At 46.1% G+C, this 14,975-nt stretch overlaps 1 long non-coding RNA gene across 1 annotated transcript in view; it reads left to right on the forward strand.

The window, feature by feature from the left end:
- The first annotated feature begins 462 nt into the window (after positions 1-462).
- Positions 463-14,975, forward strand: part of LOC147600158 (uncharacterized) — a 37,915-nt gene continuing 23,402 nt past the window's right edge. The window contains exon 1 of the long non-coding RNA XR_015258897.1: positions 463-593. This is a non-coding gene — a long non-coding RNA (uncharacterized LOC147600158). The remainder of the gene's footprint in view (positions 594-14,975) is intronic.

A 14,975-nucleotide genomic window follows, 5' to 3' on the forward strand; every position in this document is an offset into this window, starting at 1 on the left:
GAGTGAGTGTGATACCGGTACCACAGCCAGGGGTGGTGGAAGGGGCTGGGGTCGGGGACTCATTTCATCCCTGAACCCCTTGAGGTGTTGCTTGGCCTCCATCCCACCTACTGCGTTGGAGCAAAGGGTGCCCAGCGCGACCCTCCATGGCACACGCCAACAAACAGCAACCGGGGAGCCCCATCCCCGGGCAGAGCCGTGCCGGCGGGGGCTGCAGGCCCGGGGAGCACCCAGCCTGGCAGCCAGCCTGGCGCAGGAGGGAGCCCAGTGAGCCCCGGGCTGGGCCGATGGACCTGATGGGTCCGGAGGAGGTGACAGATGTGGTGGCTCCCATCTGGAAACCGCTCAGCTTCAGGGGCCGCGCTTTGGGGTTTTGAGCTGGCAGCTCAGGCATCACGAAGGGAACAGGGCTATATTTAGAGCTATGAATAATTCCGCGTTACGAACGGAAGAAGATGTCGTGCGAGACCCGCACAGAAAGGCACTCTGTGTGCGAGTACTTTCCTCCACTTGGGCGTTGGGTTTCCTTTGGGAAACAGGACTTTTGTTCATTTTTGCATGATTCATCCATATGCAAAAAAACCTCTATAAAGGTAAAAACCTCTTATTCTCATACATAGCTAATGAGCAGAGAAGTTATAAATACTTCATGATATTTAGATATTTCGTACATTCATGGCTTAGCACTTCTTAGTCTTGCGTTTTTCTCCTTCCAGTCTTATCTCAGCCGTTTCCCCGGGAGTACAGGGGCTGTGCTTGGAAAGCATGAATGTACTTAATTTATAAGACGTCAGCTAAAAAAATATCGCTCAGGATTGCCGGGGAGAATTGTTTAATGTGTGTATCAAAACTAAAGAATTGAAATGAGAGGTATGATGACTTTGCAGTTAATTCACTGAGAAATATTTTATGTAACGGAATGAAGTTACGGCCCGTCAGGAGAGAGATGTCAGGAGAGATTACAAGAGACTTGGCTAGCTAAATTCAACGTTGTCTGTCGTTCATAAGTCAGCTTCCCATGACAGAAGATGTATTTCGGGATTTCTCTTAGCTGTAAAAAAGTAGGAACGGCATCATAAATCAGGCCACAGGTTCCTGAAGTCTGACTTGCCGTGATCGCTTCGCACAGCGATGATTTGTTCTAGAAAACACTGAATGCAAACGATGTTCCCACGGTGCCCGTGGAGACCTTGCAGCCAGCCTCTCCCGAATCACCGCGCACGGGAACCAGTGTGGCTCCGACCTTTCAGCCTTGAGAGACGTTGTCTGATTTCGCTTAGTGAAAATAAAAAGTTTTAAGAAATCTCTTCCCAAGGCCCATTGTTCTGGTTTTAATTTTTCACTCTCGTAGTATCCTCATGCCCAGCACAGACAGGAAAGGGTTACTGCTCATTAGCTAATTAGCTGATTAGCTGAAATGCTAATTAGGAGCACATGCCTCTCTTTAAATTCAGGCCCAGGGGTAGAAGTTGTCCTGGAAGGGGCAGTCTGGGGCAGCTGGGCTTGGTTTGAGCATCATCCTTGCTGCTGGCATAGGGAGAAGGTAAGTGTGGGGTGTCTGTGGGATGTGAGGGGGTGGCAGTGTGGTTTTGGGAAGGGGCTTGGGTGGCTAGAGGTGGGGTTAGTTCTGCTCAGTGTGGCCTGGGAGCTGGGGGTGATAGTGAAGGTGCTGCAGGCCCTAGATCCATGCAAGGAGGTGAACCTCGTGGTGGTTTCTTCTAAAGCTGTCCCCTTCTGGCTTGTCTAATGTTTGAGATGAAACCCTTCCAATGGCTTTTGGTTCTGAGAAGAAGTGCTGTGTGCCTCAGTGGTACTGGGAAGCACTCAGGAGATGGAATCCTGTGTGTAAAGTTCTGTTAGAGCTATGAGAGCCTTGCAGTGTAGCTTCATGGCTTCATCACCGAGTTTGCAGACTTGCTTCACAACGCAGTTACATTCACTTTTTGGGTGGTTATTTGTGTTGTCTTGAACGTGATTGGAGCTCTGCTGCAAACCAAGTGAACTCAGCTGACGATGCTCTGCTGTCACAGAGGTGTTGGCAGGTTGGACGGGAGGTGAGGTGTGAGCGATGCGGATGGCCGGTGTCTGAGGGCGCTGGTGGAGGTTGAGTAACTTCTTGAGTGAGGGTGACATCCCATAGCTCTAGTCCTCTGGAGAGCAGGCAGAGCTGGAAGTGGCTGTCTTGCCCGTGTCACGTGTTGGATGGAGCACTCGTGGTGCCTTCAGGTCAGTGTTTGCTATGAGTCTGAGGGAAGCGATGATGGAAGGAAAGCCTGAGAGAGTGGAAGGCCCTGCCAATGTAGTTTACCTGCTTGTGTTGGGAAACCTCATCTTTGTGAGGTTGTAGGTTTTTGGGGTTTTTTTTGCCTTGTTTTTTCTTTAAAAACAAAAGGAAATATCAGTTTTTTTTCTTAACGTGTTCAAGTAAGTATCTGGGTGTGAAATACCTGTATACCTCAAGTTACATCTGTCTCGCAAGAGCTTAAATGTACTTGGCCTCCTTTTCTTCTAAACCATGTTCAACACTTTCCTCTCCCTAGAAACTCTTCATTTTAAGATGAGCAGGCTATGAGTGCAGCTGTGGTGTGTGGGGTCCCTCGTCTTTTTACAAACAACAGAATTACCACCAGGATATTTGAGCAGGATTGCAGGAAGTGTTGCTTTCTTACAAAGGCTTCTTTTTAAGGAAAATCCATCAGAGCCGTCTAACTGCTGACAGAAACTCAGCTTTTGCAGTGTGGCGGCAGGTTTGAGGGTGACTGCTCAGGGGCGTGCTGCAGTTTGGGGAGGTGCGGATGGAGACTTAGGGGTAGAGCAGCTGCTGGAGGTGAGGCTATCCCAGTGCCCTTCCCACGCCGCTGGCCCTTCGGCTGCGGGATCTACTACGGGCTTGGTCTTGTCAGGACCTGACTGGAGTTGAACTTTCATGTAGAAACTTTCACATCTGTAGAAACCCTACGGCTGGCTGGCTGGCTCCTCTCCTGTTGTCTGGACCAGGAGTGTGACGTGAAGGGCGTGTTTATGGAACCTTGAGCAGTTCCAACCCCTGGTACTGGATAAACACATCTGTTCGTACAGCTTCCCCAACCTGTATTAAAGGATTGCTTAACCCTCACACAGATGGCTTTGAAAAAAAAAAAACTGAAAAATCTCATTATTTTGTAGCATATGGAATCATTCACATCAAAAATGACTTGTCTAGAATATTTGCTGAAATTTCCAGGTATAAGTGGAAAACATAATTACCAGCTTCGTGTAACAAAAAAAAAAAAACCACCAAAAAACCACTGTTCCACTGTTTAGGCTAGAGGAGATTCAATCTGTTGAAGTACATTTCAATCTCCATCTGATGCGAAGTAGCTATCTGCATTGCAGATAAAGCCGTATTTGCATGCAGACCTGGATGTTGTCATCTCTCTTTCTGCAATTGTTTTGATTTGAAGTTCCTTGTACAGACTCATTAGCTGCCTAGAATATCTTAGTCTGTAAGTATCTCTCTGGAGGCGATATTCAAGATCTCTTGAGGACCTTTGATTATTTTTACACAAGTGTTTTTCCTGCTTTGATGGAGCTTACAGTCTTGGTCAACTTGATTTAATCTAAAACAAATGTAGCCAGTGTAACTTAACAGGGAGGTGTGAGAAAGGTGGGAGAGGGGAAGGATTGTAGGTTTAATTTCCAAGCAATGCAAATACAGTTGAATATACCTGGGGAGTCTGAATAAAAGTGCTTTGGACAGTTTATAGGCTTTAAAAACAAACAGAAGAACTCTCCTTCTCCATCTCATAACCTTTCCATCCTATGTGCTTCATCATTTGAAGAGCCCAGAATCTGCAATTAAGCCCAGAAGGACTTTAACCCTTTGCTGTTAAGGCAGGCTCCTTCTGAAATGTCAGTACATGTGCATAAAGATTTTTCTGAATACTTAAATGGAAATTAGGGAGTGAGTTTTCTATTTCTGTGATGGTATTGGGTTCCTTGATCTTGCACTCACAAGAAAAACAGACACATTGGTTTTGGATAAACCTCCGCTTCTAAAATGAATGACTCCAAGCGTATTGCCCATAATTCACGGCTGATTTATTCCACTTTCCCACTATTTGGACATACATGCTAACCGAGCTTAAAGTTGGTTGTGCGCGTAGACCAGAGGCCTAGGTATTAGAGGGGTTGTCTGGGTTTGTGGTTTGGTTAACCTGAGCAGTGAGAAAATAATTGAAATAGTTAAAGTATTTGAAATGGTTAATTAATAGTTAAAATCATTAACTATCCCACTGTTAAGTGATCCACATCCTTTCATGTTTACGAATTGAATGCATTTCTGTGGTCTTGGCTACACAGAGTAACCAAACGGACAGATCATCAATTTAGCCAGTGTTGAGGTTTGTTAGCAACACTGGGTAAGCTATACTTGGACATCTTCTGGCTCTCAAAATGGTCCACAAACTACTTAAAATGTCTATCTTAAAATGTGAACCTGCATATATTCCCCTTCTCTTCAGGTTCAGTACTCTTGACACCAATTACGGAAACAAATATAAGCTGGATTCATGTTTTCATGGCGAAGTTAGATATCTTTCTATGTTTCTAGTGACGGGTTGGTGTGAGGATGCTGGGGCCTTACCTCAGAGCCTCTCGTGCCTGCCCGAGCTGCTGTGTCACACCCCGTGGATGCAGGCATTGCTGGTGCTGGCTAAGGGAGGAGCCATTCTGCCTCTCCCTTGCCATGTTCTCCAGGTGTCAACGCTGTAAGGAGATAAGAGGAATGAGGACATGCTCTTTGGGTTAAAATCCCCTGTCAGCAGCTTCTGTAACAAGAATTTTTCCCCTTGTCTTCCTCTGTGATTAACTCCGGACTGTAAATGTTGCCTACAAATACTCAGAGCATCAGCTCGCCTCCTGGGCTCTGTGCTGAACTGTGGCGTGTCGCAAACCGTTAACGGAGGCAGGCGGCACACGTACACAACTGTTCTGGAGAACGTTGGTAATCGGATCAGCCCGGAAAATGCTGGCAGGGCTGTGTCCGTTAGCAGGTAGCTCTTTAGCTGAGTAACGAGGGTCTGTTTGTTAGAACAGCCCTTTGATTCAGAGTATGATGCTTCCCGGTGAACATCCCCTCTACAAACAGGAGCAGTGCTGGAGCAAATGGGATGGCTCATTAGTGCCAGAAGGGATTAAAGCAACTGCAGAGGTTAATTGCAGTGAAACCCTTTTGTGGTGAGCTCCATGGTACGTGAGAGCAGGTGGGGACTGGGGATTCCTAGTGAGCTCTGGGACTGGTTTCAAGGGAGCTGCCTCTGCAACCCAAACCTGAAATGAGCCGTGCCCACAAGACGCCCTTCTCAGTACTCAGGACAATACATGGATTGATGTCTAGTCACTTAAACGAGGCTGAAATGCCTCTTATGCTAATGGATTTTCTGGTTTATTATGTATGTATTCATGTGAAAAATGTTGTTTTATGATATTTTGACATGATGGGTCTAAGTGAGAGCTGCGGATCTCGGGAGCTTATTTAGTCCTGAGCAGGTGGCTGATTCTGCTGCTAAAAACCAGCTCATTAATGGTTCAAATTAAAAAAGGAACCAAACACCCCCCACTCCTGTCCCCCCCACCTGCCCCGCTGTAATCACGTGTCTTGAGCAGGACCCCCAGGATGGTTGATCAGACCTCTCAAGGCCATGCCAGCAGGACCAAGCTACTCGGCACCTTCTTGTCTTTCCAAGGATGAAGGTGCTGCACACTCTATCCTGGTGTTTGGCCACTCTCTTGGCGAGAGGGTTTTTTCCCCAATATCCAACCCGTCTCCTATACCCTGTTTTTCCTGCTCCCCCTTGTCCTCTCGCTGTGTACCTCGGGAGGGATCTGGCCTCATCTTCCCCTGCCCTCCCCTCCAGCAGTGGAGGACACAGCGAGGTTCTGTGCTTGCTCCCAGGCCACACAACCATCTTGGTGGGGATGGGCTGCTCAAGAAACGCAGATGAAAGCTAGAGCAGACTCCCTAAATACAGTCTACAATGTACATGTAGATGTTTATCCCTCTGCCTTCGTGTCTTTGGAAGATTTGTGCCTGTTCTTTCTTTAACCAAAACCAAAAATTCTCAACAAGCCTGAAATCACTGGGGCCCTGGACCGCTCCACTCTGCTAAAAACCTGGTGTAAGTGAGACAAAGTGCAAGTGAAGCACATCAGCACTATGGCAACATTTCCCCCCCTCCTGCCCCCACCTTGATGCTGTATTTTCCATGCATGGTCAAAGGCGGCATCTGAGCTCCGCACAGCTTTGTATTTTGTGCTGAGCAGCAAGTATGGGAAGCTCAAAACAACTTGGCATGCGTTTTCAGCAGGATTTGGTTAAAATAGTGAGGAACTTGATGTAGGCTGCTATTATTCACTCTGTTTCTAGTCGGCTTGCCATCTATGAAATGAAGGTAATGTGCTAATCACTATCAGCTGAAGCTAACAGACCTTACAAAGGAAGCAGTAATTTCTGCTGACTGCAAAGGGCTATTATCCCTCAGATGAAGACCAGCTAGCTGCAGCTAATGAACTCTATCCCACGTAATGTGCAGGATGAACTCTTACTACAGCTATACAGAGAGCTGTGGTTAATCTTCTAATAATTAAATGAATGATATTATTCCCAATAGCATGTAATTTTGTGGTCAAGCAGATAATTATCCTTCTTGCCTGAAACAGTAAGAATCTTTGGTGTAAATCAGCATGTACACTTATTGACTTCAAGAATGGATGGCAACTCATTTCTCTCTGTCCTTGCTTATCCGTGAACCAAAGCTGTGTGGCTCTGAGTTGGGTTTCTCCACGGCTTCTGGTGCTCGTGGTAAAGCTTGTCAGATTGACCTCAGTCCTGTCTTATTTGTGCTATTCCTGATGGACCCAACCCTCCTTCCCTCTCTGTTTATTCTTTCCCTCAGCAGCCATTTTCTCCTGGACATAAATTCTTAAAAATCTATATAATTATTAAGGTCTTTATCATCTGTGGTAATAACTCTTTCCTTAAGAACCCTATCTGTGGAAGTTACTCATTGTGAGAGCTCTGGCACTTAGACACCACTGTGTCTCAGATGCAAGATGCTTCCAAGGGTTACGGAAATGCTTTGAGGAACATGAATGTACTACTGAAATGTAGAACTTTGGATCTTTTTGAGCAAAAAGGAGGAGGTGGGGCCAGGGAAGTGACTGAGCAGACAAACTGAAAGCAGCAGCAGCAGCCAAGCTTTGATACCAAGAACCAACCAAGTGCCCAGTGAGAGGATGCCCATGGTGGAACAGGCACGGTGCACCAACGGGACTTATGGACATCTGGGAAAACGCTATCACTTCGTGATAATTCTATATGGGCTAGACACACAGGAATTGCTTTGGAAAACTGGTGTTAGACTAGCTTTTGGCAAAATGGAGCCTGAAACAGCTGAAATTCAGGACTGGAGTACTTTGCTACTCACCACATACAAATTGTGGAGGTGGTTGATGACAGCTATGTACGTGCCTTGCATGGGATGGGTGTGTGCTTCGTACCTGTGAATGGGGCAGGGAGAGGAGGGTGGAGGCACTGCTTTGAGCCTTGGCTTGGGGAATATCGTAGAAGGCTACTGCTTTGGCAGCTCAGTTTGGGGAGCAGGCGTAGAGCAGGAGCTGCTGGATGAGTTCACCCTGGTTTGCAAAGCCAGAGGTCATACCCACTGCCGTGGCCATGGGAGATGCTCCCAGAGCTGCCTGTCACTTCCTTGCCTACAGCTGGGCTTGGGCCTCCATTCTTCAGGATTTCGGCTTCAGTGCACCTTTGCCGTGTCAGATCGGGACCTGGAAAGTCAGGCTGCCCTTCACAAACGCAGCTCCCACACGCCACAAAGAGCCAAGTTCTCTTTCTACATTCTGTGCTAATTCAACAGAAAGGAGAAAAAGGCAAATGGCTGGTTTGAGGTGCTCTGTCTGGCTGATAAACTCTCCCTGGGTGCAGGTGTCGTGCTTGCTGATGCACTGTGAGCAACGATGTGTGTTCCCTGCTGCGGAGCAGGGGGCTGGGAGAGCAAAGAGCCTTCCCCTTACAGGAGCTGGCTGGAGGGGAAGGGGAGGGACATGCCATTTGGCTCCAAAAGGAGTCACCCCCTGATTAAACAGCTGTTTCAGACCTCCTACATTTGAAATCAGCAGTCAGACTCTAACCACATGTCCCACCGTGGCTCACGGGGAATCCCACCACTTCCGAGGCTCGCTGGCTTTGCTCCTCCCCATTTCAACCTGACTTTAAGAGCACTTGCTCTTCAGGAGGTGCTGAAAATGTATGCCTCCTTGCACTATGCAGTTTGGTCTCGTTGACCTAATTGGTTTGGTTTTAGTTAGGCAACCGCTGACTTAATCCTTATTAAAATTTTATGCTGCTTATAAATAAGAAATGGGTTTCTAATAATAATCCCTTTCTTTGCTTAACTAAGGTATTTTTGTTTAATGACTGCTGAGTGTTTCCTGGTTTGTTTTTTAACGCCTTATCTTAATGATTATATAGTTTAAGAGATTACACTCAGGAGGAGGAATAATTTCCTTGTGCCAGTTAGAGTCTCTGGAGACCGTGCCGTGAGTGGCGATGCATGAGGTGTCACCAAGGGCTCTCCCCGCTAATGAGTTGCAAATGCACCCAATGAGTTATTGAGGGAATGTGGTGAAAAAGAGAGGCCAGAAAATAAGGGTAAATACAACCTAGGGCGGCTCAGCAAACGGTCTAGCAAGGGATCGAGCTGCTGCGTTTATGAGTAAATCAAAGGGAGGGAGAACCAAAGAGGGAAAGCTAGCACCTTGAACTAAGGGATTGTACCAGTCAAACACTGTAGAGCGTTGCCTAACATCTCCCAACAACCCTTCTCATGAGCAGCAGGCACACCATTGCATGGTTCTGCTGCTTATTTTATTTAATTCCCTTTTAAAAATACAACTCTGCTTTAGAAACAGATAACTAGAAGATAACACTTCTGTAAATCTATCAATGTAAACACTAAGAAAATTTAAAAAAAAAAAGAGGAAAAAAGAGAACTTGCAATTAAACCATAGGTAAAGCAGCTATTTTTCCGTGGCTAGAAGTGTGGCATGTTCCCACAGACCTGGCCAGCTGCGGTGGCTGTTCCTCTGAGGAATGTCAGCTCAGGTTTCCACGTGCGCAGGGGTGGATTGATCTCATACAAGGTGCGAGAGAAGCACAGGGCTGGGCTGGTGGGCTGATAAGATGCCTGCCCATGCTGGCCTTAGCTGCAGAAGCTGTGCCCGTGGCTCCAGGCTGGTGCTGAAAGCCTGGAAAGATGAAATTTGGGTAGCGCCGACATTGGCATTGTGGTATATCTCCCCCATTAACACAAATGCTGATGGTGATGCTATGATACAGCTGATGCTCTGAGCTGTAGGATCCAGAGCAGTAACTTGTTCTCCTACCTGGAAAGAAGAAATTTTGCTTTTTCTAAAAAACCTGAACACCAGATGTACAAAATGGAACATTCTGAACTTTGTAAAGGCAGACTCTACCTCCCTGTAGCACACTTTATCATCTCTGTTAATTATACTGTTATTTCCACAATCTCCGTTCCCACTGGAGAAACACTGAAGACTTTGAATAATACTGTCTAGTCTCTGTATTTCCAAAAATCCTATTATGGTTTTAACCTGACCTCAAATGATCTCTGGTTGGTTCACGTTAGGCACGTACTGGGAAAAAAATATAATCTTTCTCATCATATATTTTATTTGCTTACTTCTCTCCCCAAATTCATAAAACCATAAACTGGTTGGTTAGCTGCTCTGGTGCACAGCCAGGTCACGGCCCGTGAGATGGGGGTGGGGTCTCTGCTGTCCAAAGCCGCTTGTTTGGGGTTTGTTTAATGCTCATCAGGCAAGTGGTGACATGGTGAGCCAGTGCTGGGCTCAGGAAACTTTTTTTTTTTTAATAGCGGAACAAAATCCAAGAAAATACTTCAAAAATCTCAGTTAATCTTCGGTTTTGAAGTAGGAGTTGTTAAAGGCATTATTGCTGCTCTCAGGATATTTTTAATAGAATCTGTTGCACCTTGTATTCCCACTGTGGTACTCATTTGGCAAATTCCTGAGCTAAGATTTAAAGGTGATTTTGATAACTTTTTGCTGACTTCACCGTTTCCTCAGGGTGCAGGCACCCAGGTCTGTAAACTGGCAACCTCTGGAGCTCATCAATGGGTACCAGAGATGAACTTTTTTAGGATTAAAGAGAGTCTTTTTTCTTTTCCTAACAACAGAAAAAGCTCAACAACAAATGAATAAAATCCTGGACTAATATTTTTAACTGAGAAATAGCCACAGGAGGTTACCAGCCTGCAAATCCCACAGCAGGGTTCCCTTAGCAGAATAACTCCCACACTGTGCAGCGGCAGAGCTTCAGCCGTGCGTGCTGTTATGTTGCCTTTAGAATAAGGTAATATTCAGCCATATTAGAGTGAAATAGCCTACAATGTGGCTTGAACGTTGAACAAAATAAACCCTGTTTCCCACAAAAAAAAGACAATTCTATCATTTTTTCCATAAAAGTTCAAGGCTTCAGATGGTTTGAAGGCAATATAAACACAGGCAGTGTCTTGCTTTTCTGCCTTTCAAATGCAAAAATGTTGGTTCAACCACAATCCCACCTGCAGCAATGCTCAGGAGGCTTTAACCCCTGGGCAGCTCATGAATGCTGTCCTCCTTCATCTCTGCCCATCCCTGACACTGACAATGTTTCCAAGTTTTGTTTTTTTTTTTCCATAAATGTGAATTATTTTTTCTTTTTTACCAAGTGCCATCTGCCCAAAGTCAGTGTGGGTAGGATGTCTGTGTATTTGTCACATCTCCCCCATGGATTTCAGCTGGAACACAGTGAGACCTGATGTGATGCTGCTTTGTGGTGGGAAACAACCCTTTCTAAGCCAGGTGAATGTGAAGGCAAGAAATAATCTGGGGCCTGGGGATTCCCAGCAGGTCCCTTGGCCCTTGGTGGGGGCTGCAGCCTTCTGTGCCTGCTGAGCTGCTGATGAATGCCAGGGTTTCGCCTCGAATGCTTATCCTGTGATAGAATCACAGAACGGTTTGGGTGGGAAGGGACCTTCAAAGGCCACCCAGTCCAACCTCCCCTGCAAGGAGCAGGGACATCTCCAACCAGATCAGGTTGCTCAGAGCCCTGTCCAACCTGGCCTTGTGACGGAAAGTGCTATTCCCCTCTCCCAGCGATAGTCCTAATGCCAAACTTGACACGTACCTGGCAAAGCCCGGTGATTAGGGGACATGTTTGGGAGAGCTGGCCCCTTTTGGACATCTCTAATTGTACCCGGGAAGGAATTGTACTGACCAAAATATCTCTTTCCCAGTCCAAGAACATGGCTGGGCGGTTGCTTTCCAAAGAAGTGACTCATCTCTGCACCGCAAGAATAGCGTTTTGATGTTTTTCTATTTTTAAATGTAACTTTCACAGAAATGTGTAATTAAGAATTACCAAATGTAAGGAATATTTTCCCCAGAAAATACAAATACTTGAATCCTTTTGGTGGGGAAGACTATCAACTAAAAATTTTCCCTTGGTCTCTGAGTTGACTGGAGAGAGTACTTAGGCTTCTGTGTTCCCATCTTAAATTTATTTTCGAGCTCTTAAAAGTTTACCGAATTATTTGCCTTATATTATTATCTATATTAGAAGAATATGGCAAATGAAGACGGGTGTGAGTGGAGCCCTGCCCAGCACGCTGCGTGATGCTGTACACTCCCACTTTGCTCTTGGCAGGCGTTTACCCGCGTGATGCCCAGGGAGCCTGGGCACCGCTGAGCACAAACGCTTTCTGCCCCCGTGCCAGGAAATTTCTGCGTAAGCAGGCTGGCTCCTGCCAGCCAGACCCCTACGGGTGAACGTCCCTTTCCTTTCCTTTCCATCCCCCCCCACCAGCTTCACGGTGTGCAACCGTTAATTAAAAGTTGTGTGCGTCAGAGCTGGGCGACTCTGGGGGATGTGGGCAGGCTGGGGCAGCAGATGCTGCCGGACTCGCTCACGGTCAGGTGGGTGGCGACCAGAGGAGACAAGAGCAGAGCCACCCACGTGCTTTAAAGACGTGTTTGCAAATGGAGGAGTAATACAGAATACACAGCGAGCATGCGGCGGTCCTGTCTGAGAGAGCTGCTGCCTCCAGCAGAGGTTGCTGGAAGCTCTTCCAGCATCATTTTGAAGGACAACTGTGCTTTGAGGTTCTTGAGCTTCTCTAGTGTTGTGTTCCAGAAAGGGTTTGGGTGCAGTGGCTTTGTTTGGGCCCTGCTCCTCAGGATTTGCATTCAACTCCAGCTGCAGAAAGCCCCATGGGACCGAACGACCACAAAACCCACGCGCGTGAGCTTGTGGCACAGCCTCACGTCCTCGTGGGAGTGGCTGGAAAGCTGGGGCCAGCCCTGGGGAAAACCTGGCCCAGGTTTGAATTCCTGCTCCTTTCTTTTAGAATCTGAGAATTAACTCACTCAAATCTATGGGATATTTGCTTTGAGTGTAAGAATATGGCTTTTCTTTTTTTTTTAAGATAACATCTCAGCAGCAACTTTATTTTCTTATTGCAGACGTTTAACCAAATGATTGTGCTGAATGAGGTCGGGAATTCTGAAACTTGGTACAGCTGGTGAATCTTTGCATATAAAAAGGAGGGAAGATTTAGCTGTAGCATTTTGCTAACAAAACATGAGAAGCCGAAGAGACTTGGTGTCATTTTTCAGAATTTGGTTATTCTCCAGTCCTTCTCAACGCATCTCTCCCACAGGCCATGCAAACTTCCAGGGCCTGCACCTCCACCCTGTAAATTAGTTTAGTGATGGCTGCATTCACATTTCACCTGTTTTTTCCTAAAGGAGCAAATGCTCAGAAGGTTTATGAAGTGCTCATGCTCTCACAGGAGGGATTTTGAGCACCCACTGCTGATCCTGAATTTGGTGCAGAAATGCCCTTATGCAAAACGAAGGCCCCAGGAAAATAAAGCAGCAATTTTCAGACTTCTCCAGATTGGTTGGTGTAATTCAGCATGTAGAACAGGAGCAGCACTTCTAAAGGAAAACAAGTATTATAATTAAGAGTAAGGATTACATATTCCAATTTTGAAAATACAGTAATTGCAATAATGATGTAAATAATAAAATGAATTAAGAAATGGCTCCCAATCCCGATGTCCCCAGAAATTCAGCCCAAAAGACTGCAGGAGTAATAACTGCTGTCGTTTTTCTCTAATTTGTTAGATTATGAACCTATTTCTACAGGGAAAAGTAAGGAGACGATGCTGTCGAGCAAATGACAGCAAAGGCACCTGAAATGAGTGAGCAGGATATCTAAAATGGTCAGTGTCACAGAGACGACAGTAATATGAGAAACAGGAGACGTAAAATTCATGTGAAGCCCAAGGGAAGATGCAGAGGAAGAACAGGAGCTGTCATCCTCTGGAGTGGACTTGCACAACTCATTGCCCCAGCAGATTTGTTTGAAAGCCAAATTTTATAAATGGTTTAAAATAAGTATATAAAAAGCAAACAAACTGAGGTTGCTCAGCCTCAGTCTTTGAGCTCCTGGTGAAGCTTTTGGGGCAGCTGGTAGGAAAGAGAGGGTGAATATTTGGGGAAGGCCAATGGAAAATAAACCTTTAGTTGGCTTTATGTACAGAGGGCATCAAAAGTTGTGGCATTTGACTTCATCCTAGTTCTTCATTTATTTTCTCAAAGGCCAAAGTTGGGTTGGAAATACATTTCAGGGCTGGAACAGCTTTCAGCAAGAGCACATCACGAGCCTGTAGGTACAGTGTGGGTGAGCTCCCTGAGAGCACACGGTGTGGTTGGTGCTGCTCGAGTAGATGGTGGAGACCCAGAGGAGCCCTTGGACATCCCTCTGTGATGGTGGGGGATGGCATGGGAGGGAAGAAGTGGGCAAAACTTGAGATAGCCTTGCAGGAGAGATGCAAGAAGCTCACTTCATGGTTTATATGTGTCCCAGGTATTCATTTCGGGTGGGACCTTCCTCTTGGGAAGGCCCTGCTCATGTTACACGGTAGTCATAATTAAAAAGAAAAAAAGGTAATCCCATTTTTGGGGGAAGATGTGCATGTCAAGTGCAGTTGTAGTCAATAGTGCTCTCAATTGCTACTTTAACTCTTATTTTATCTGGTGCTGATAGACTAATAATATTTCTTCTTCTTTATTTCCTGGGCTTATGACTATTCATTAAGTGAATTTTAACTGCTGACAAAAAAAAAAATCAATGTTGCTTTGATGCATACATGGCCTATCAGAAAATGGAAAACATGAATGCTGAAGGAGTCCAAGGAGATATACTGAGCTATCTGAGCAGGGTCTCTGGGATACAGAATCATCCATTGATATCTTACGTTTTGCTTTGCTAGCAAGCCTCAGGAACTTCAATACGTGGCCTGTATCTTGACTAAGAGGTATTATTGCTGATAACTCTGGCATTTTTGGAGGAGTTCTTTCTTTCTCCTGCCCCAGTACTGTGTGTTTTCATGCGCGTGGTCTCTTTGTGCCTATCACCCCAAAGGTCTGGTGGTGGTGGTCCCCAGACCCTCGGGCTGTCCATGGCCATGTGGCTGCAGAAGGCTGAGGAGCACTTCACTCTTGCTAAACATTCTGACTGCACAAACTCAAGCATTTATTTTTTTATACCAATGCCTTGTTTTACTCCATAGCACTAAAATCTGGTGCAGCGAAGGGCCAAAGGGAGCAGCAATCCCCGTGGAAGAAATGTCACTGCAGGCAGGGTCCCTCACTGGCTTTTGGGCTGGGTACTACGAAGCGTGATTTTCCAAAGGGAGATCTGGAATCTAGTGAAGGGCACGAACACAGGACTTGCATCACATGCCAAATATGCCCCTGTATAAATGAGCGCAGTTCGCTGCAGTACTTCACGCTAATGGAACGTTAAACACTGTCCTCTTAAAGCAAGG

The sequence above is a fragment of the Chlamydotis macqueenii genome, chromosome 6 (assembly GCF_036417535.1).
Source record: "Chlamydotis macqueenii isolate bChlMac1 chromosome 6, bChlMac1.mat, whole genome shotgun sequence".
NCBI lineage: Eukaryota > Metazoa > Chordata > Aves > Otidiformes > Otididae > Chlamydotis > Chlamydotis macqueenii.